At 36.6% G+C, this 22,712-nt stretch overlaps 1 long non-coding RNA gene across 1 annotated transcript; it reads left to right on the plus strand.

Moving 5' to 3' along the window:
- Window positions 1–3,226: 3,226 nt before the first annotated feature.
- LOC134471521 (uncharacterized) lies at window positions 3,227–22,293 on the plus strand. The gene is made up of 2 exons (XR_010040974.1): window positions 3,227–3,363; window positions 21,272–22,293. It is a non-coding gene; the product is annotated as an uncharacterized LOC134471521 (long non-coding RNA).
- The last annotated feature ends 419 nt before the right edge of the window (window positions 22,294–22,712 follow it).

Genomic DNA, 22,712 nt, shown 5'->3' on the forward strand with positions numbered 1-22,712 from the left:
ATTAAAAAAGATCCAAAACAGAAGAGGAAGGAACTGAACTCAGTTGGCAGCAGAAATAGGATTTTGTAAAAAATCAATGTAGTACTAATTATGGTGGGTGAATCTTCTGGTTTTAAATAGATTACTCACTGTTTATTCTTATATTCCCTCCTATTCTAATTCTCAATCCCCTGCCTACCCATAAACGAGGTCAACTCTGAAAGAGCTGGAAAAAATAGTGTTTTAATAAAGATACTTTAAATGATAAAAGGAGGTAAATATAGCCTTAAAGTGAAAACCAAAGCACAGGGAGGGAAATGTGATTTCACAGAACTGCATTATAATATAAAACCAGATTTGTATATTTATAAATATAAGTTGTATGCATTATTCCTCTGCCAGGAAACTATATTAGCCACATCTGTATAAAATATATTTCCAATTTAACCAGGGCTGGAATGACCACATTCATTTTCTAGTTCACTGCAAGGGTAAGTAACATAATAAGCACAACGTATTCTCCAAATTTAATAATTTAACATGCTTGCTTAGTTAACTTATTATTACCAATGTAACATCTTGGTCTTTGTTTCTTTGTATATAAAATGTGAAGCATACTAATGATACTTCAAAATTTAGAATTAAATTTTATCTTCTTCAAACAGTTTTTTCTGGAAGCAGGATTATTTTTGTGTTATCTTTTATACTCACAATTTTTAAAATTTTTGATACAATCTCAGATAGCTAAACTTCTTAAGAATTGAATGATCTTCTGCTAAGTAGAATACAGTCAAGCTAAGCAAGGATCTAAAAATAAATCTCAGAAGTTTGTATAGAGGGAAAATCAATTTTAAAATAAGCAGATCGTTGTACAGAGGGAAAATTAATTTTAAAATGAGCATATATATTATAATTAGAAAATAAGCTATGAATGACAGGACACAGACACTGTGAATTTATTGTGTGTGCGCTTAATGGCAGGAAGCATACCCCAAGGATATGCAGTGTGTCATTTCTAGAGGGGATCTTATGAGCTGCAGCTGAAAAGCCAATCTTTAAATACATGAAATATGCAATACAACATGAAAACCAAATGAAAACACCTGAAAACAGGTGTAATATTTTCCTCTCCAAATTTCCAGTCTCAATTATTATTTTCAAACCCAGTATAAGAGAGATAGATCAGGTACTATGCAATTATCTTTCCAAATATACCTGTACTTCAAGGATTTCCTGACTTGCTCTTTATGACAAGGAGAGTCATTCTCAATTTTTCACTATGTTCAGCATTGTGCTCAATGACTCTCTTGAGCCCCTTCATACAAGACCTCACTCACTGTACACAGATGAATGACTATCATTGCCCAGGTTTCCCTCCCTTCGCCTCCCCTTTCCTCCCCTTTTCTCTCCTTTCTTCTCCTCCCTTCTCTCCCCTCTCTCTTCTCTCTCTCTCTCTCTGCATGGTTTTTACTCATTGTATGTGCTACTTATTTCCCTAATTAACTTGTTAATTGAACCTACTTGTTAGTTACAATTAATATTCGATTTCATTTATTCCAGAATTCCAGGTGCATGACAAATTTGCATTCAGTTTCTTACGATTTTAGTTTAAATCTTAAACATTTTCTGTGTCCAAGACATCTATATACTTCTTGCTTCAACACATTTGTCTTATCAGTTGTAGTCTGTTTTCCCCTTTACTTCTATAATCTCTTTTTAAAAATGTTCCAAAAATTAAGCTGGAAGACTCTTTTTTCTTCACATGTAACCCCAAACCACATTGCTTTCACTTACTAACATAGCTCATGAATTCCTCAAATATAAAATGACTTGTATATGTCCACAAGCACAGTGGACTCCAGCATGATCTTATTTGAGGAACATGTGTGTACCTTTTTAGTTTGATGGTCATATTCTTACCAAAAATATTTCAATATCATAAAATCATTTATAACTTTCATTTCACTTCTTAATATAGAAGTAAGTCACTCTATAGTAATTAATCTACCTTTAATTCCCAAGGGGATAGTCTTGGTAAAGATGTTTTTGAACCAGAGACTCAGGAAAGTGATTATTACTTGTGAGGACTTCACAAAGCCTTTATTTATGGTTAGTTAATATAAAAATAGCAGTTTTTTTCCCAATGAAAGAAACTCAAGAGAGCTACCTAAGGGAAGGGTGTGGGATGATTGTTTTCTATCTCATGCATGTTTGTGAAGACCAATTATGACATGTGGATGGGGCTTGCACATTTGCCTTACTCAGCTGCATCAGCATTTTGCCATGCAAGTGTTCAGATAAAACTAATGTGATGGTCTGCGGTTCTTCACAGATGATGGGTATGGCAGATCCTAAATATTGTAATCCTGGAGCCCCCTTTCGTATCCATAATAGTAGACCATCTTTTATGGTTGAGAGGAGAGAAGAGTTGTAAGGAAAAAAGAAACAGTTTGAAAATGAAACTGAGAGTGACTAGTCCCATGGACTCACATTTGACCAGCTGTGACATATCTCCGCATGTGATATTTATTTACACTCGTATTAGGATGTTACACCCTTATTAGGTTATCCTAGTACCCATAATCCCTGATGGCCATAATCACTGCTTAGAGGATGAAGACCACTGTCCTTTGGTTTAAAATGTCAGGAAAAGGGTGGCTGTGTGGCACAGAGAGGATTGCTTGTCTAGTGAGAAGCCCAGGTTTCCATCCCTAGCAACACAGAACAGGCAAACAAACAGCCCCAATAATAACAACCAAAATAAACAGTGCAGAAACTCAACTTTCAGAAAAAACAGTTTGCCTATATGAAACATTTTTATGTTTTTGAACTAAGTTGTGTCCTTCAGGCTTAGCCAAGGTCACAAGGAAGCAATATCAATCATTCACCAAATTTAAACCCCTGGCTATAGAGTAACCTAAATATATTGAGAGCTCACCAGATTTCCTATTAGCCTCCCAGTGTTGTGAAAATAAATTGAATTTCAGACTTCAAAGGTTTTACAGTAGTACCTGGAAAATGGAAACTGTTCCTCATTAATATTGTTTATTGTTTCAAAATTCAAGAAACAATAAAAACTTTCATCTTTATATAAGAAAATTACTTAGACAGCTATTAGGTTATGTGTATCCTTGTCAATACCACTGGGACATAAAACCTACTTCATGTTTTAATAGGACCTGGGGATAAAAGAGCAAATGAAGTAGAAATGCTCTGGTCTCACAAGAATTTCTGTCTCTTCAGGAGGTTGGTGCTTCATACCTGAATGAAATAATAAGTGCTCTGAAGGAAAAACCTGAAGAAATACTGAGGTATATCACGGTATAATTAGCCAAGATAGGCAGACCAAGACTTCTGACTACAGTGGGCTTTGAGACCTAACAGGTGAGTGAGGATTAAATAGTCAGAGATGAATGGGGAAGGGAAAAGCATTCTTAGCAGAGAAATGCCTACTTAAGAAGCCTATGGAGCTGCTTGTTGAAGCATCAGAAAGACCCACAGACATTATAGTTAGATACAGTAGTTAACCTTGAAGACTCATTTTGTTGAAGATTCAGTTGTTCACATGCTTTTGGGAAGTGATTGCTCATGGGGACTCTAAGTTCATCAAATGGATTGATCCATTTATCCTTCATAATGTGGTGGCGTCATTGGAAGGAACAGGAACAAGAGATGGCACCTTGTTGAAGAGTGGACCATAGAGGCATGAATTTGGAGATGATATGTATACCTAGACTCCTTCATCCTTGGCTCTTTCCTGCTCACTGTTTCTTAGATCCAAAGAAGTGTGCATCATTACTCAGTACTGTCATTATGCCATGAGTTTCTGCTTCAGAGCTAGTCAACCATGGACTGAAATCTCTGGAACTCTGAGTCAAAATAAATCTTTCCTATTTAAGACTTTTTTTCTCAGTATTTGTAAAAGTAACAACTGATGAGCACATGTGCCTAGACCGTCATCCTGGAAAACATTCACGAAAACTAAGTCTAGGGAAGAAAATGAGCCTGGAAAGACAAGGTGAGAATTGGATTCTGGATTTTGTCGTGGAGTTGATAAAATGATGCTAAAATTTTAACAAGTTCGCTAAAGAATTTACCTAATTGCAACATGTTATCATTTGTAATGTCAATTAAGAGAAATTCAAAGTAGAACTTTTAACACTGGGACTGAAATGTTGTTCATAATTAAACAATTTGGAAACAGTTAACCTAGATCATCTATGAAGGATTGTACACCATAACATAGGTTTTAATTGAAGATATAAGTTTAATTTAAAAACACTCATTTTATACCTGGCAAATTAATAATGCTATTTACATGTAAGACAGTGTGTCTTAAATATGTTCAGACATAATCGTTTTGTAATACAACTATGGGGCATTCAGATAATATTAGGTTCTCTCATCACAAAAAATAGTTAAGTAATTCTAAGTCATAATAGTTTATGAGGCAAGATGATTCAACACCAATACAGTATATATCATGGGCAGCAGCAAATACATGCTTGAGCTTCTAGAAATTGAATAAAACAGAGATTCACATATCCTAGGCAGTGCTCTACCACTTAGCTAGCTTGCTAGCCCCAGGACAATAGCTTATGAGTGACATTTGATAAATGTGGAAGCTCAGAAAATTATGGAAGAACTGATCAAAGATGAGTTTGAACCTTTACAGACTGAAAAGAATGAAGACAGAGTTTACTGTCTGCATGAATCATTTCATAAGTTTATGTATGTCAGCATTTTATTTATGATTATTTTTCAAATGTTAAAATTATGATTCATACAACTGATGAGACATGTGGTTAGGATACCAGGATTTCAGAAACATAAAAATTAAGGAGGAAGATGTTTTTCTTGATGAATTGTATCTTTAAAAAATATTTTAGAGTAGACTAAAGAGGTTGATAACAGAAAATAAAACTTTGACAGTCTTACAGTTGTTACAAATATCTGTATCTTACAAATATCTGTATCTTGAAATAAAATAAATATTTTATTTCAAGTTGCCCATACAGGACACCATAATATCCATATATAAAGTCTCTAATGGTCCTAAGCTGGCCCTGGAGAGACAGTGCAGGCAGATGGAACACACAGCAATTGACCAAGACATTCAAATGGCTCAAAGAGAAAATATACCATGGTTGCATTTGTGGAAAGATGATTCATTGTCACAGGAACTCTGTGAGTAGGCACTCTGGAGTATATCTTACAAATGGAATGTCTGCTGGCCACATTCATTTATTCATAAATGTGTTAAATATTTATTAAATACCTACCATATCACTCAATTTTGAGTAGGGAACACAGAAATCAGCTATTAAGAGAGTATTTTGTAAAGGGATTGATAAAGTACGTAATGAAGGAGTGAGACTGTGATAAGGGAACAAAAATGTGACAATGTGGAGATGATTACTACGGATGGAGGCACTACTGTGTGCCTGGGAGATGAAAAGAAGAGACTTCCAATGTTAGGAAGCAGAATGAGGGCCAGGGATTTAGCTCAGTAGCTTAAGCACCTGTCTGACAAGCACAAGGTCCTGTGCTTGAACCCATTGCTAAAAAAAAAAAAAAAAAAAAAAAAGAAAGAAAGAAAGAAAAACAATAGAAAGCAGAATGAGCCTGTGAATGTGGTGATTGTGGATGGAGACTGAGGCTTGAGAAAGCGTGCTGCCGTGGTTGGCAGAGATGAAAACTTCCCACGGTCAGAATTTCTACAGGAGGAACTCCCACCCTTACCAAGGGGCTGCCGCTTGGCAGGTGTTGGCACTTCCGACAGCTATGTATCAAGCCACTTGTAAAATCGAGGGGAAAAATGTAGAAACCAAAGTCAATCGCTGCTGCCAGAACAAAGGGAAAAATGGAAAAATCAACTCTGTTCTCAACTTTCTGTCTCTCAATATGTCTAATAACCTCAATTGATGAACCCTCACAGAAACCTAGAGCGCAATGGAAACGGAAGTGTAGGCCTCATGGAATGGAATTTAGAAGGATGCACTCGGAACTGAGTGGAAAAAAAAACCACTTAACACCCGACGTGCCTGGTACATGCCACACATCATGCTAAGCCCAGCTGTGAAGAAAACAAACGTCCATGTTTCATACACCATACATTTTAGAAGCAATACTAAAGAACAAATAACTGTCACTGCAGAAAGTCAGATATAAAACAAAAGGAAAAGAAGATAAAGAGGTGGAAGTAGGAGAAATTAGGACAGAAAGCCTGTAATAGGAGCTCTATGAGTGTCTGATATAGTATCAGCCCACTTCGGAAGTTAGGAATTGAATTAAAAAGCATGTTGACTTAGGGAGAGAAGTCTGGAAATCTAGGAAAGAGAGAGCTCTTGTATTTGCTGATTTTCCTCTGTAAACTGGGGAGACATTGGAGAATTTTCAGCAATCTGACTTGTGTGTTAAGAAAATCTCTCAGTCTGTTGTGTTGAGTATGTACTGTAGATGGTTAAGATGCACCATGAATGATCACAGATGTGTCTTAATGGTTTGCATTGAGTTAAATCTAAAGCAACACTTAAAAACTGGTAAATTTCTAATAAGAATCATATTTCTGGCTTCTGTTGAAATACCTGATTATTTGGCACAGCTAGGCTCGCAACACGGTGGCCATATGTTAGTGCTTAAGGGCTACTGTCTTTCTAGAAAGAACATGTAGGCTTAAATTCACCACTGTCCTCTCAGCTCACATTCTTCCCTTATAGCCACATTTTCTTAACTGATATTAATTACTTGGTTCATATAGATATTTGAGTTGTTATCCCTGGTATTTTCCTTTGCTTTTGCTAATCTCATCCTTCAGAGTAATGAATTTTTCTTCAGTCTTCAGATGTTCAGAATGGGATAAAATGTAATTCTTTAGTCCTGACAACTCTGAATTCTGATAAGGGTTGCTCTTATGTAAGATTGGAGGGGAGGAGCACAAACAGATTTCCAAGTTCTTCTCAATTTCATACATTCACAAGCATCCTTGCAGTCCTCTGCCCACATCAAAAAGTAGATCCTCTTGTGGTAACAATTCCAAACACAATGAGCTGTTAGTGTCCTCTAAGTCTTTTCTAGGTTTCTGATTTCTTCTGTTAGGACTCCAGGTGGATTATAGAGGAAATAGTACTTATGCTAGCTTGGAGACTCAAAACAAGGCTTTATGATTACATATTTTTATCAAATATAGGAGTCAGTCTTATGTTCTTTAAGAATGAGTAAAGATAATAGACTAGTGAGTTCTTAAAAAAAGATAGTTGAATGTATATGAATAATAATGAGAGATTTGCAATGGGAGTTGGTTCACATGGAGGACACAGAGTCCTACATCTTCCTTCTACAAACCAAGGAATCAACAAATTTGGGTAACTCAGTTTGCACAAAATCCCAAAAGTAGAGATTGTGTGAGATAGGACTGATGTAAATCCAAATCTAAATCCCCAAACTCAAGGACCAGAAGTGCTAACACCTGAAGACAGGGAAAATTGAGTCACAGTTCAAATAGTCTAAGGTAAACTCTTTTCTGTCTTTTTGCTTGTATTTGAAACTTCATGAAATTGCAAGATGCCCATCTGCACTTGTGAGGATCAGTCTTCTTAGGTTACCAACTCAAATGCTAATCTCTTCTAGAACCATCCTCATGGATGGTTTATCATAATGTTTTATCAGCTATATCCCTTAGCTCTGTCAGATTGATCTTTAAAGTTAACTATCTCAAGGAATAATTTTGTTTTCTTTCATAGGAATTTTTAGCAAATTGTTATTTTGTGGGTCTAGTTATTCTTGGATATTTTATTGCATATACATTAAAATTTACGTTAAATTTCATTTGCATTTTAGCTTTTACTAATCTATGGAAGAGAAAGCACAATAAAAAGATTCTGACATTTTGGTAGTAATTTGCCCATGATTTAGTAATAACAGTTCAATCATCCATATATTTTTTCACTCAAGTATCGTATGTTTTGCTAATTTTATAGTCATATATACATTCAGTTTTTTGTTTGCAAAGCTAGGAGTTGACAAGGGCATTGGGCATGCTAGGCAAATACCCTGCCACTCGAATACATGTTGAATCATAATCTTTTATAAATAATTTGTATCAAATATCATCTCACATTGGAATATGAAGGACAACATAATACAATAGATACAACTTACAACAATGCAATTATTTTATGATACAGATTTTTAAAAAAACTCTATGCTAACATGGTACATATGAACATATCAGTGGAATTTTTCTCTCATGAGTAACATTCCAATGGTAGGCAGAAGCACTAAAGCAATACCCAGTATTTAGAAAAGATTTACTTTATGTCAATGGACACTAATCAGGATCATTCCCAAAATATTAAAGCCCTGATCTCTGGTGTTCTAGGGCTTCTATGGGATGAGCAATCAGGAGATACAGAGGCAGAATGCTTTGTCAGTTGGGGACTAGTTCTTACGGTGTGCATCGTAGTGACCAGCTATGCATTAGTGACCAGCCAGTTTAAAGAAACAAAGTAAAAGGAACTGAAACTGGAATTATGACCTGAGAAACTAACAAACAGAATTATATTGGCTGGGGGCGGGTATCTTCAGCTATACTTCCCTCTTTTTTTAGCCTCCCTGTCAAATCTTCATTGGGCATGTCACGTGATCTTCTGAGCCAAAGCTCAACTAGAAGCTATAATATTAGGGCTGTCAGTGGTTCTAGGATGGGTCCTAGCCAAGGTCCCCAAGAATGAAAATTCCTACCAGGAGATTGTGGATTATTTCCCTTATGATAGGATTTCTCCCTAAGTTGATTCTGACAAGGGAGTAAAGGAGGTAATCTGATCTAGGAAAGTTTCCAATGTGAATTGGATGCTTTGTCATTTGTAAGTGCCTTATTGGTCATTTTTTATTCTCTTGGGGCAATTATTCATAGAACTAAGGCAAAAAAAAAAAAAACCCACAGTGAGCAGGGGTTGGGGAGCAAAAACTAAATTGGACAATATAAAGGGGAAGCAAAGAAAGGAATAAGCAGCCTATAAAGGCACAAATATCAAGGGGGTAATGCATTGAGGTATGGAGGGAGCAGTCCTGTGAATGTTATCCTCAGGCTTCAGCTGTGCATGGACTGGTCAGTGTCTGGAGTGATCACAATAGGGTTTTGAATGTGTTACTTCTTCAGAGTGAACCCCAGAAGGATTGCTCAAGTAAACTCTCCAGTAATCATATAGATGAGCTCTTTTAACTCTTTAATAATAGATCTAAAGCTGGATTTCTGAAACTTTTGGAGATAGGTAATATATACCTGGATTATATGTATATGCAGGAGTGTCTACAGGTATAGCTGATCTTTTAGCTCAACTTTTGTGGAGATAGTTACAAGTGGATTCTTCAGGGTTATGTTTTATTTTCTGAACTTTTTAGAGCTTGTAGCCTGTGTGCTGTATATAGTTTCTATTTAGTTATCTCTGCTACAAATGAAGACCCTTTGTGACTGCTAATGAACAAAGGTTAAGCCATGTCTAGGGATGATATTTCACAGCGGACCATACAAACCTAGCCAGCCTGAACACTAAGTCTCTGTGTATATCTTTAAATGGGGGCAGTCAGGGTCAGTGACACAGATGCTGAAGGCTGAGCTGGCTGCAGGGTTGCAGGTGCCAGTGTTTGGCTTGAGCTTGAAGACCATACATTGGGGATGATTCTGACCCTGATTAAGTTGGATTTTCCAGGAGTGCAAAAGTTCTTTTTTTGTTATTTGTTTTGTCTGCGGTTGATGTTTCTGTCAGTTGGATCCCTAGAGGGGGTTAGGAATGTTGGTTTGGCGTCATACATGATAGGCTTACAGATAGTATCAGGAAGCAGTAAAAGGAGAGCTTTGGCCGAAATAAATTTTTCCAAATGACCACAGCATATCTAGCTTGTTCGACTTCATTCCTAATAGAGCTACTTCCATCTGTAAACAGGGTATACTCAGCATCTGTCAAGAGGTTTATTTTTCAGTCATAGTCTGGTGGGCCCAGCTTGGTGGGCAGGTATGTGGCAGGACTGAGTGGTCCACCATTATTTAGGAAGTTCAGCACATCATGTGTCACTAGAACAGTTAGGTCTTGGCCTAAGGTGAGCTTGTCAGTTTTCTTGGTCAGGACAGTGGCTATTTGGGCAGGAAGCCAAAGGGGTGATGCAGTCCTTAGAGACTGAATCTGAGTATTTGCACAGATAGGCCACTGGGCATCCTCAGGGGATGACAGTTTGAGTAAGCATCATTCTTTTTGTGAACTCAAGGATCCCAATTCTATAAAACTAGCATCTCTAAGACATTTGTAGTTTCTTTTTTGTAACCAGTTTCTGCCAGATATTATAGCATATCTTTTGTGCCTTTTCAGCAGGCATTTTGGGTGTCATTAATCAGAAGTATAGTGCTATTTTGTGTAGAGAAACTAGTGAGGTCATCTGTAAGAGCGTCTCTTAAGACTGTAAACAAGTTTTGAACCTCTGGGTGGTTAAGTCCAGATCAGTTGACTTTTGAGTCCAGAACTTGGGTCTTGCCATTAAAAGTGAAAAGGGGCTAGCTGATTGGATAAAATCAAAGGAAGAAAAAGGAAATCTGTAGGTCCAGGTGGTTGTATCAGCAGGCTGTGAGTGGCAGAAGACTGAGACAATATATATGGAGGGCAATTGCAGTGGCATTGGTAGCTTGGAATCTTGAGCTAGCATTATAGGTAGAAGAGGTGCATTTTAGCTGTTTGATGGTCTATAGACATTTTACAGTCTTGAAGCTTCATTTTTTTCTTTTTTGGGAGACACTGGTCGAGCTTCAAGGGATACAGAAACAGGCTATCCCAGAGCCAAATCTCTACCAAGGGCCCCTCCCCCCTGCAAATAATGGAAGAATTCCCAGGCCCTTATGGAAACTGAGTAACACTCCAAAAAGGGGTGTGTAGGTTGGGAACCTCAGAATGCAAGCTGATGGAAGTATTGCTGATGCATGAAGATCATGTCCAAGATAATTAACAGTGCATTAGACTCATGTATAGCTGGATGCTTGTTTGTGCTTTCCATGGCATCTGACAGCAGTGGGGGTTGTGGTTAAACAGCACAGTTGTTAGCCATGCCCAGAAGTGAGTCTTTAGCCTATACATCTGGGAGGAGTTTTCAGAAGTTCAGGATTGTATTTATTTGTCTCAGGCTGATACAAGCAGCGTCTTCCTCTCAGGGAACAGTTAAAGTTGAAAGTTCAGGATGAGTGTTTGACTACCTTGGTGCACAGAACATGGTTGTTTTTAACTTGAAGAAAAGGTATACTTCCAGAAATGGTATGGGGACTGGTTTAAATAGGAATTCATGTTTGGTGAGTTGTGCTCCCAGGCTGCAAGTTGGTGCCTGGTAGAAGGGGTAAGAGACAAGAATACCAGTTGCCCTTGTGATGGCAATTTTTTGACAGAGAAAAATTTTGAACACTGAGAGTTCTGTTCCATTGTCTACCAGGAAAGTTACATGTTTGCCCCATGCTTTTTCAATGACTGTGGGCTCTTTGGAATCCAATTTTATTGAGCTCAGTTTGTCCTACACATCCAGGACTGACTAGGTGAGGAGAGATCTAGGTTAAGTTGGGCTTAGAGAGTCAGATTTCTTTGTGTCTTGCAGATTGACAGAGCATTTGTTTTTTGTCCCTAGATCATGACCAGGGGGTATGGTCATGTATCAGAGACTAAGATCATGACCAGAGGGTATGGTCATGTATCAGAGACAGACATAGGGTGATTTTCTTTTACCAGACTTTTCATTTGTCAGGACTGACACTCCAATTTTTGCTCAGTCAAAATGTGAAACTCAGAAGGAATTGCTAATGGTTATCTCAAGCAGGCATTAGGTGACACCACCTGTCCAGACTAGAAGTAGAAATCTGAGAGAGGGTCTCTGTGGTAAAATGCAGTCAGTGGCTAGCTGTAACCAGTTCAGTTGGTTGGAAGAAGATGAATTTGGAGCAGAGAGTGAAGCTATAGGTATTGGCAGCAGCTGTGATGGCCAATGAGGGTACAAGGTGGAATTCTCAGAAATGAGGGGCTTCTTCTCTTCTTTTTTACTCTGAGATTGGTTGGGTATCATTTTTAACTCTGTATTCTCAGAAAAGTCTTTTTTCCTGCCATTAGGGACTGTGGGTTTTGACTAATTATTTCCTATCTCTGACTTCCTACATATGTGCTGTGTACCACTTCAGTGATGGTGCAACAAACAAAAGGTGGGTATCCTGCAGAGAGAGACCATTCAAAATCCACCTGGCCATGCCACTCTCAGGGACTTAGGCGTGACTTACCTAAGGAGGGTGTGAGGTCTCCATTGGCAATATGTCAATTGCCACGAACTGTGAGTAGGGGCCCAATCAATCGCAATAATCAGTGCTTCCCAGTTTTGATGCACTGATGGAGCAGTCTATTGCTATGCTGTCCTTTCCACTCACACATTCATTCAACAGGAACTCAGAGATTAAACACTCCAAATCCCTTTTTTGTATGTGGTTCTGACTAATGAGCATTGATCACATTCTTCTTCTTGTGCCAAACAGGACTGACAAACGAACTAAGGTGCCCCTGGGTGACTTACTGGAATCAGACAGGCCAACAGATAGAATGACAGGCTGCATCCTCCTTTTCTGGGAATCTGATGTGAGCTACTCAAGCACAGAGCCAAGAGTCCTCTCCTAGAACTCCAAGAGCAATTGAGAAATCTGGAATGCACGCCTCCCCATTGGGATTTAGTGAGCCTTTTTCTCCATCTGTGAGGGCCATGACTGGTGACCAAAGAGGTCAGCATGGTTGGCCTGCTTGGCCACAGCACCAGATGCCACAGCAAGCAGAAACACTAAAATGAAACCCAGGATTTGGAGGCAGATTTATTTACATTGATGGGCATTGTTTGGGATCATTCCCAAAATATCAGGTCCTGATCACTGGTGGTCTAAGATTTCTATGGGATAAGCAAGCAGGAAGAACAGAGGCAGATGGCTTGTCAGTTGGGGAGTGGTTCCTACAGTATGCATCTTAGTGACCAGCTATTCATCATAATGACTAGCCATGTCTAAGAAGCAAAAATAAAAGGAACTGGAAATGAAACTATTACCTGGGCAACTAACAAATTGAAGTATTCTTTCAGTGGTGGGATCTTGTTCTGCTACAATATACTTGCAAATAATATGAAATGATCATATGTTCTTTTTGAAAAGAAATGTAATTGGTAAGTAAAATCAATAGTCATCCTGTCCTCATAACTCTTGAGTAATACTTCCCATTTATTTTCTGAATCCCTGACCAATATGATATGTAATCTATTTTTCTCCAAAAACTTTCTCCAAATGTATTATTGAAAAGAAATGGAATTTATTTTTAAGCTTTTTCTACAGACTTACTACTGACTTCATTATTCAGATTCATTTTATCATTAAGTGGTTAGATTTTCAAAAAACAATGCAAGGGAAACATTTGTTATAAGCAGGTTGATTTTCATCTGGCTGCTTATTTTTAAGACAGCATCTATAATATAGAAACTCAGAATCAAAGCTCACTGTCCTATTCCAAAAATAAAACTCTAAACCTGAGGAAGGGGCACTAAATTTAAATAATACAATGCTTTTATAATTCTTTTGGAGTTTGAAAAACAAAATGATTAAGATGTATACTTCTTACAGGATGGGAATCATTTCTTATTTATGTTCCTAGTGACAAGTAACATGCCTGATACATCCTTGGACCATATTTAATGAATATTATTTAGGTGGCTAATGCAAAATACGTTGATAAGTAAGCTTGATGTTGACTCCAACCAAATGTAGGAACGTTTTATTTACTGAAGTTATTAAATATTCTCAAAATGATTAACTTAATAAAGTACATGTTAAAAATACATGCATATGCATGTAGATGCATGCACACAACCTTGTTTTTCAAAAGCAGAGTATTTGATTTTCCAGTTTTATGTCCCATTCTGGTATATAAAGAGAAGGAATTCTAGAAAAAGAGAAAGTAAGGGGATAAAAATATTATGGATCCAGCCAGTTGAGAAATGCTTGAAGGTAGTAGTTTTCAATATGTGATCCCCTAAACCGGTCTACCACCAACATCCCACAACTTTCTGGAAATGTCAGCTGTCAGCCCCAGCTCCTAACATACTGGATCAAAACTGTAGAGGAAAGATCCAGCTACGTATATTTTAATAGTTCCTTCAGGTGATTGTGGTGTACGCTAGACTTTGAGTACATCAGGTTTGAGGGGTTCAAATGGTTATTCCATGGAAGGAAATCTGAAGTAAAGGAGATACAGTGGATGGGAATGGGACTGTAGGAGGATTAGATGAATTCTGGTAAGGAGGAGGTATAGAGGCTTGAGGATTGCAGGATATGCCATGGCAAATTTTGATTCATTGATTTGGGAAACTTACTAAATTCTACCTTAGTGAAAAATCTTCCGCTAAATCTTAGAAGAGGAAAAATAAAGAAAGCTATGACTCTCTTATTATGGAGCTCACTGTGTCTTATGAGAGGAAAAAAAAAGCATTTGTGTAACATGTGATTAACAAATGGGAAAAGCAGAAGCATAAGGCTGGGTCAATCTTTCTTCAGGAGCTATCATTCAAACTAGGCTCTGAGAACCAGTAGATATTAACTAGTCAAATACTAGGAATTGGAAATCAATAAAATGCTCAATGGTAAAACAGAGAGAGACGGGGGGGCCAGAGACAAACTCACACAGACTTCCCTCTAAGTTTTACCTATTCTTAAATTTTCGCCACTTCCCAATGACCCATTAAATTCTGAATATATCAAGGATGTCAGAGTCCTCATGATTTAGCGATCTTTCAAAGCTTCACTTCTGAAACCTGCCCCTTTGGGGACCAAATCTTCTAGGCATAAGGTTTTGGGGAATTGTTGAGATCCAAATCACAAAAACACCAACTTTCAATCCCAACATTATCACCTATATTTTGAATCCTACGGAAATTATGCTTGTTAGATCCCGTAAGAAAGAATAAGGTATAATCATTTTAAGATTTATAAGCTTAATTTGAGGTATAACACTATGATGAAATCACTGTTTCTTGTTCACACATGATATAGCAAAGTTCACAGTAAAAGTGCAAAATTTTCACAAAAATGACTTTCATATTGTGTTTTTCAAAGGACACAATTTAAAGAAATGAAGCTGATATCTGTATCTCCTAAATATGAATATATGATAGTCAGAAAGTGTTATAATTTGATCTTTCCTCAGTGCAACATTTATAACCAGCATAGCCGTGAAACTGCTAATGATTAATTTCTTACTTAATAACAGAGCAATCCCTCAACACTCTTTAGCAGTCACATGACACATCGCACATCCCCAGTTACACAGCTGCCCTACTGCTTGACTCCATACAATGCCAATTTTATAGATAGTTTTATTGATAGAACAGACACAGAGATTTGAAAGCAGACTAAATCTGCTGGTGTCTAATTGCAGTTTGCAACAAAGCATGCAACGATCTTGGCACTCTTTGTATTCCTTAGTCTTTAACTAACAATTAAATTCCGTAGTGTCCCTTATTCTTTTACTCTTTTTACACATGTCAATGAATAGGAGATTCAAGATAGCATATATGAGTTAAGCCAATTCCTTTCTTTCATTTTACATTTATTCAAGGACAAAGGTCTTAGACTCATCATGCATCAAGATGCATTTTCTCAACCTTTAAACAGCTCAGAGGTGGATGAGACGTCTCAGGATACATCTGGGCCATTCAATAGGCAACACTTTGAATACCATAAATATGTCCTGGTTATTTCCCACCTAATCCAAAGGCTTGTAGTTACCGTGAGTTAACAAGAAAAGACCTCAAACCAAATATTATGTTTTATAACTTCAATTTGACCTTATAAATGAGAAGCAGAGTCCTATTTCATGCAAGATTGGTGTTTGCCAAATTTTAAACCTTGCCAGAATTCACAAGCAAGATTAACTGGCACACAAATTTGCTTTCTTTTCTGTTACATGAAAATTTAAATAAATAGATGCAGTTGTGAAAACTATCAACAGTATTTTCACTGTTTTCTTTAAGATATAGTAGCTGTGTAGTTTGAGTGTTTATTTCTTAATTATCCACCAAATCAATGTGATTAAATATCGTGCTCCTTCATGGGTTTCATGTAAATAACATTATTAGCTTCACTCTGGCTGCAAAAGGCAGTCTTACAAAATTTCTGGATCTTAAAGAGGGAACCCTTTCCCTTTTATCCCTTAACAGAAGATGACTTATCTTTGTTCTACCCTCTGTAAGATTTATAGGCACTAACTTCCAACCCATAGGGTAGAAAGTCAGGCTATGTGCCTCCATTTGCTCTGGAAAGTTACTGCACATTCTCTGCTCTAACTGCTTTGACCTTTAGGATGCCATAGGTAGAGTCACATAACTCTACATTAACATTTGGAAATGGCTTTTACCTTTGGGTCATTTTATGGTGTAATTTCAGTGAGTTACTCATACCAAGTACTACTCAGTGGTGTGGATAAAATATTCTTTTTGCATTGTTATAAAACAATTGTTTTGTTTTTGATATAGTGAATGTTTTTAAGTTCATTTTTTTTTTTCTGGTAGTAGTTGTAAAGGGAGGATAGTAAGGATAGGGAGGAACTGACTAGAACAAGTTCCATAAAAAAGAGCAGAATAATCCAAAAACCTGAACATTTCCATACATTTTCTTGAGAGCTAGAGTATAGCTTTATTGAATTTAACATGGAAGAATTTTGAAGAACACCTCGTGGGGCTTTATATAGTAAGTCAGATTAAATTTTTAAAGACTATCTTTTACAAATTTTCCTTTAAGCTTGTGAACTCTTTTAAAATTAGTTTTCAATTTTAAAAATATTTCTATCATATAGAATTATGAAGCTATTGTAACGTTTCACATATTTAGGAAATCAAAAGGACTGAAATTTAACAGAGAATCCTAGGCATCAACTCTTTCTGTTGGTTGTTTTTCTCTCTGGCTTGTGTCTTTGAGTTAAAAACAAAACCAAAGACTTTTATTAGTCATAATTTAACTTCTTTTTTAGGTTGGGCCAGTTTTCCCAAGCAGGCTTACAGCTGTAGACTGAAAACTTTGAGTTATACTTTCTTTTTGTTTGAATCATTTCTGTACTTTTTATTATTTTGTTTTAATCTAAATTGCTTCCAGCTAAAATGTGGCTTGTATCTTAGCTCAGGGGCAAATGAACACAGTCTAAATACCAAGAATCTTTAACTCTTTTTTTTTCAGTCAGCCTATAAAAGGGACAGATTCTGCAAAAAGTGCCTTCAGTAACACAAATGTTAAGTTCTTTTGAAATGGAAAAAGCAGAGTAAACAAAGCAGTGAAAAAAGAAAACTATCAGTGAAATCTTTGAGTTTCATGAGCTTTCTTTGGAGGATGTTGAAAAGCAGCAGAACTAATTGGAGTTCAGCAAGAATTTGTTTATTCTGCTTATCTGTGGTCAAAACTAATAGTCTTAATGGTTTGAAGAGACTAACTAGTGGTGGAGTGACGTGGCCACTTACAGATTAATGTATCTATTTGCAAATGATCATATTTCCCCCATCACTTAATACATACAGACTTTAAGTAGCTATGAGCTTTGCAGTCTAGTGAAATGAATACTCTCTCCTTTTAATTCCTCACAGCATGTTGTCATAAAAATCAAGCAAAAATATGTGAATACCTTTCCAAGTTGGGCTGCTCACTTACTGATATCTTTGGATTCAGGGCACATAATAGCCACACACAAATAAAATTGGACTGCAGATTCTGATGAAGTCACTTTAATTTGAAATTTCATAAAATTTAAACAAATGTTTGTAAAGAAATAGAAAATAAAGTGGAGGATAGTAGGGAGGAAACAGATATAATGATAAATGCATAAAGGCTGACTTGAAGAATCCAAGAAATTATATAGTCCTTGAATCTTAGAGCTCTGAAGAAGCTAATGAATCCCCTCTCCAATGAATGGATTCAACAAGTGTCACCCTAGACAAGTGGTTTAAAATGGTGGTCATTGATCTGATGTACTCAAGGAAATTTTAAAATTTTACTTTTTTTAAATCCCAACAGATTCTAGTGAAAGTGAAAATTTACCTACAAAATTCAATTCCTGGTGATTATAATGTTCAACCAGATCTGAGACACTAGCGTTTCTCATACTGTAGCTTATGTTGAGTCACATGCAGGCTTGGCAAATCACAGATCCTAATTCAAGAGTTTTTGAGCGTGGAGATCATTAATAGGAAGTGAAAATTCTAAATAGCCTCAAAGGTGATGCTCGGTGACAGTATTTAATTTTATGTTCCAGGGACCAAACTTTGAGAACTATTATGGCAAATAATGGCACAAAAGTGTGAGAAAGCACACAATAGTTATAAGAATCATGTAATATTTTGGCTAGTGGAGAAAAAGATTTTTAAATATAACAAAATTGTGTACAAAGAAAGTTCTGCTAAAACCTCAAAAACTATAGTTATCACAGTGAAATATGAGAATTTCTGTCAATTTGTACTTGAGAAAAAGAAGGTGCTCATGAAATATTATAAAACTCTTAAGGCCCTTTCCCATGATGAAGGTAAAGTGGGTAGAGATTTACAAAACTTTCTGTGAAAAACTCCTGCTGTGAAATCTAACCTCTACCATGAAGGTGAAGGTTATTGCGACCCTTTACTGATTTGCCAGTACTGAGAGTTTTTCTAGGATAAGGGACATTCAGTGCTAAATGTAAGCAGACTAGGACAGGTGGCTACCTAAGGCTGTGCCTCATGGTGAGCCCCGTACAAGCACTGGAGAAGACAGAGTATGAGGCTGCAGTGATGCTGTTGAGACCACCCTGAGAATACTAAGGGCTGAGAGGAGGTCTGCAGGGAGGCCAATAGAGAAGCCAAAAGAGAGATGATGGGCTCGGGATAATTCTGCATTCTCACAGAATGGGTAAGTTTTCCTGTGGACCACATACAAACTCCTGGTTCCTCTGGAGTTGTATCAGGGCTTGACCAACAGAACTTCTAAGATGGATGAATGAGCTGCAGCAGAAAGAAATTGATGGGATTGCTGATTTTCATAACAGGACTCGTAATCAACCTTAGGAAAGTAAATAACTAGGAAGAGGAAACTCAAACAGGCCAAATGATGAAGGAGAAGAGAAGGATACGAATCACTGAGGAAGATTCCCTTGAGAAAAAGAACATGAAACGCTTAATAAAAATTGGCTGTATAAGACAGTCATTTATAAGTAACATATCTTTCTCTATTTGCATTGCATTGATCTTAAGCTCATTTTACTCCAGAGAGTCCCTTGGTAAGGCTTATGGTGTCAGAGTTCAGGCTCATAATGTCTTATATCATAACAGCTTTTAAGAAAAACAATTAGTGCCTAAGATTAAGTAATAGAGTCTTTCCAAAGGTACCTTAAGAATCAACTGAAAAATCTTAATTATCTTAATTTCTCCAGTACACTTGCACTCATATTCTTTTCAAACAAATAAGAAATGAAATTTTACAGAACTTCCACAGAAGGGGAAGGACAGTAGCAGTGATATCATAGAGTATTTCATGTAAAATTCTGAACCTGCATGGAGTAATGGAAGTTACTGTTAAGAATGACCCCTAAAGAATATGAAAAACAAACAGTTAGCAGGCAGTCATGAGTTCGATCCCTGGTACAGATAAAAAAATGAAAAAGACAAAAAAAAAAAAAAAAAAAAAAAAAGAAAAACAAACAGTTGGGACCATTTTAAAATCCTTTAAAACCACTGAAAAAAACATTCTGTAGTTCCATTTTGGTTAATTTTCTCCAACTCTTCAGGTTAAAAACAAAAACAAAAACACCCCAAAACACTCCAATACAATTCCGTGGTAATATCCAGAACAATGAATTTAATCAACACTTGGTTGTATCTTTAGGACTGGTACTATCTTCCTGGTCTAGTATATGTGATGGTAATGACAACAAAAATAAATATACAAAGAAGAGACATCCTGTCTGCATCCAACTCACATATGTGCTGCTATATTATTCATGGCACATTTTAAGGTCCTGCTTAATTTCATATGCTCTCAACCTACACTTGCTAAATAAAAATGATATCTTGAAAAAGAAGAAATTCAGATTTACCAATCAGTATATAGGGCAGAAACTAGAAACCATGTTAGGTTGGGGCTGTTATGACAGACTCTGTCCTCTGGTTTTTTTCTATTAAAATTCCTGTCATCTGGTAAACTTATAATCAAATACCAAGGAAGATAAATCAGATGTGACCAGAGTGCTTTGCAGCTGATAATTTTTTTTTGCTGTTGTTGTTCTGTAATGGAGTAAATTAACCACAGAAATTGGGGAAGTTTTACTATTGTTTCTTTTAACTCATGCCTTCCTTTTAAAAATAGAATACATCTATAAGGTTGAATGATTTCTGGCTTTCAGTGAAATAAAGCAAGATAGCACAAAGCAGCAGATCATGAGAAATTAAGATATAAATTCTGAAGCAACTGAAGGGATGGATAATAGATTACGAGGTTAGACATTAAATCTTACAGCTGGCCACCGGAAAGGACACAGCAGCTGTTACTGCAGAGGCCCTAAAGGAACAATATTCTTTTCTGCAATCAGAGAAAGAGTGCAGTAATTGTGTGCACATGTTTGTGTTTTATACCATTCTGATACTAATCAGAGTGTATTTCTATGTATATAAATAACCGATTAATGAAAACTCTTCCGTGTGTGTATTTAGCTTCCTGAACCTCTATAGTTAGATACCTAGATAAATATACATAGAGAAGCTAATTGAATATGAGTGAGAGCTAGGTTAGAGTACCAAGGATCAAAACCTGGCTGCCACAGGCTTAGATATCAAACACTCATGCCTAAGAGTTGTAGCACTTTTCTCACCATATTACTAAAATTGAGAGTCCGTCTAAAGCATGAACAGTAAAGGACTGAATTACAGCAACGTGATCTAATTGGAGAGGCTCAGAATCCCACCCAGAATGTCTGAAGAGAACGGTGCCTTTAGGACTCACAGGGCCGGAGTGGCCCTGGCCACCTTCTTGCCTCTTAGACAATTTGAGGTCTGCACGCGAATCCGCTGCATGTGAATCAGTGTGCTGAGACAGAGCTCTGGGTGTCTGGAGCACTCACTTAGCTTTCGAGGGCGGGTACATGAACTCACGCTCTTTATCTTCCCATTCCTGTGTCATCCTACATGCCTGAGAAAACAATTCGGTGATCTGATGTCCTCTTTCACGCATGACAGTCTCTTCCTTTTGCAGTTCTGGTGACCTCTCCCACACACGCTCATGTGATGACGGAATTAACAAATGGGAGTACAACGGGACAGCTCTGGAGAGTAATCTTCCTTCATGACTATATTAGAACCACATGAAACAAAAGTCGCGCGCAGAAGATGAAGAGCCTTCTGTAGGATGTGCAGCATTTCACCGGCTGAGCTCACTTATCGACGGGTTGAAATGATTTAGCGATATGACTGCACCTTACACACGGCTTATTTTGGCTTATTTCACATGGCTGAGCTCATTAGTTTTGTCAGCTACTCAGAAAGTGTGTGAGCAAAACCTGTTTTCTATTGTGAGAGGGCAGGCCTCCGGAAATAGCGTCCTGCACAATACTTAACTTGAAACACAATTTTCAAAGTTTAGCAAAAAATATGTTCCCTATTCATTTAACATGATTATGATTGGTCAGAAAATATACATGGTTTTATAATGTGCCTTTTCCTTCAGTTTAATATAACTGTCATAGAAGAATAATTTTTTTAAAGACACATTATTTTTGGTGAAAGAAGACAAATGATAATTGTCCTTCCTCACAGTTTAAAATAATACAAACAAATCCATATTGTACATCATATTGTCTGCCCTGGCTTGAAATTTTAAAATCGTATGATTTAGATTCATCATGGATACTTGTGTCGTGTGGACCTGCACATGCACATGTCATACCTTAGTCCTTTTCACTTCTTCTTCCCTTCTACTGCTAGATCCTTTTTCAAACCTTCAAACTTTTTTTTTACCTTTTTAGAACCCTTCAAAAAGGGATTCACTCAATTATGTTGAAAAAACTGTAATTTTAATTGGCATATTGAATGTTTTTATTTGGATTACTGAAGTAACAATGTTTATAAAATTCAGCTTAATTTTTTACCTACTCATATTTTAATGACTTGAAAATTCACTTGACAGATAAAATTCTTCAAAATAGATGCAAGCTATAAAAACTCCTGGGTGATGCAAGAAATACGGTTTTACTGTTAATAAATATGACTTAATTTGTAGTGTGCTTTTATCTTTTGAAATATATTCTCTGTCTCAACTTCAGCTCTACTCTTGAAAAGCAGCAGGATAATGTGGAAAAAAACCCTAGGATATATAAAACTATATATATAAAATTTTATATATATACTTATATATATATATAAAATTTTATATATATACTTAAATTTATATATATATACTTAATTATATATATACTTATATATAAAACTATATATATACTTATATATAAGTATATATATAAAACTATATATACATACTATATATAAGTATATATATAAAATTTTATATATATATAGTGTTTCCAAATAGTGAAAGCAAAGATACTTTGAATTGTTGCAAAAGATGAGAAATAATAAGTGTAAAATGTTTAGAACTGTTCCTGTCTTACAACATTTGAACTTGTAGAGTTTCGATGAAT

The sequence above is a fragment of the Cavia porcellus genome, unplaced genomic scaffold (assembly GCF_034190915.1).
Source record: "Cavia porcellus strain 051 isolate PalLab524CR breed Dunkin Hartley unplaced genomic scaffold, mCavPor4.1 scaffold_18, whole genome shotgun sequence".
Lineage (NCBI taxonomy): Eukaryota > Metazoa > Chordata > Mammalia > Rodentia > Caviidae > Cavia > Cavia porcellus.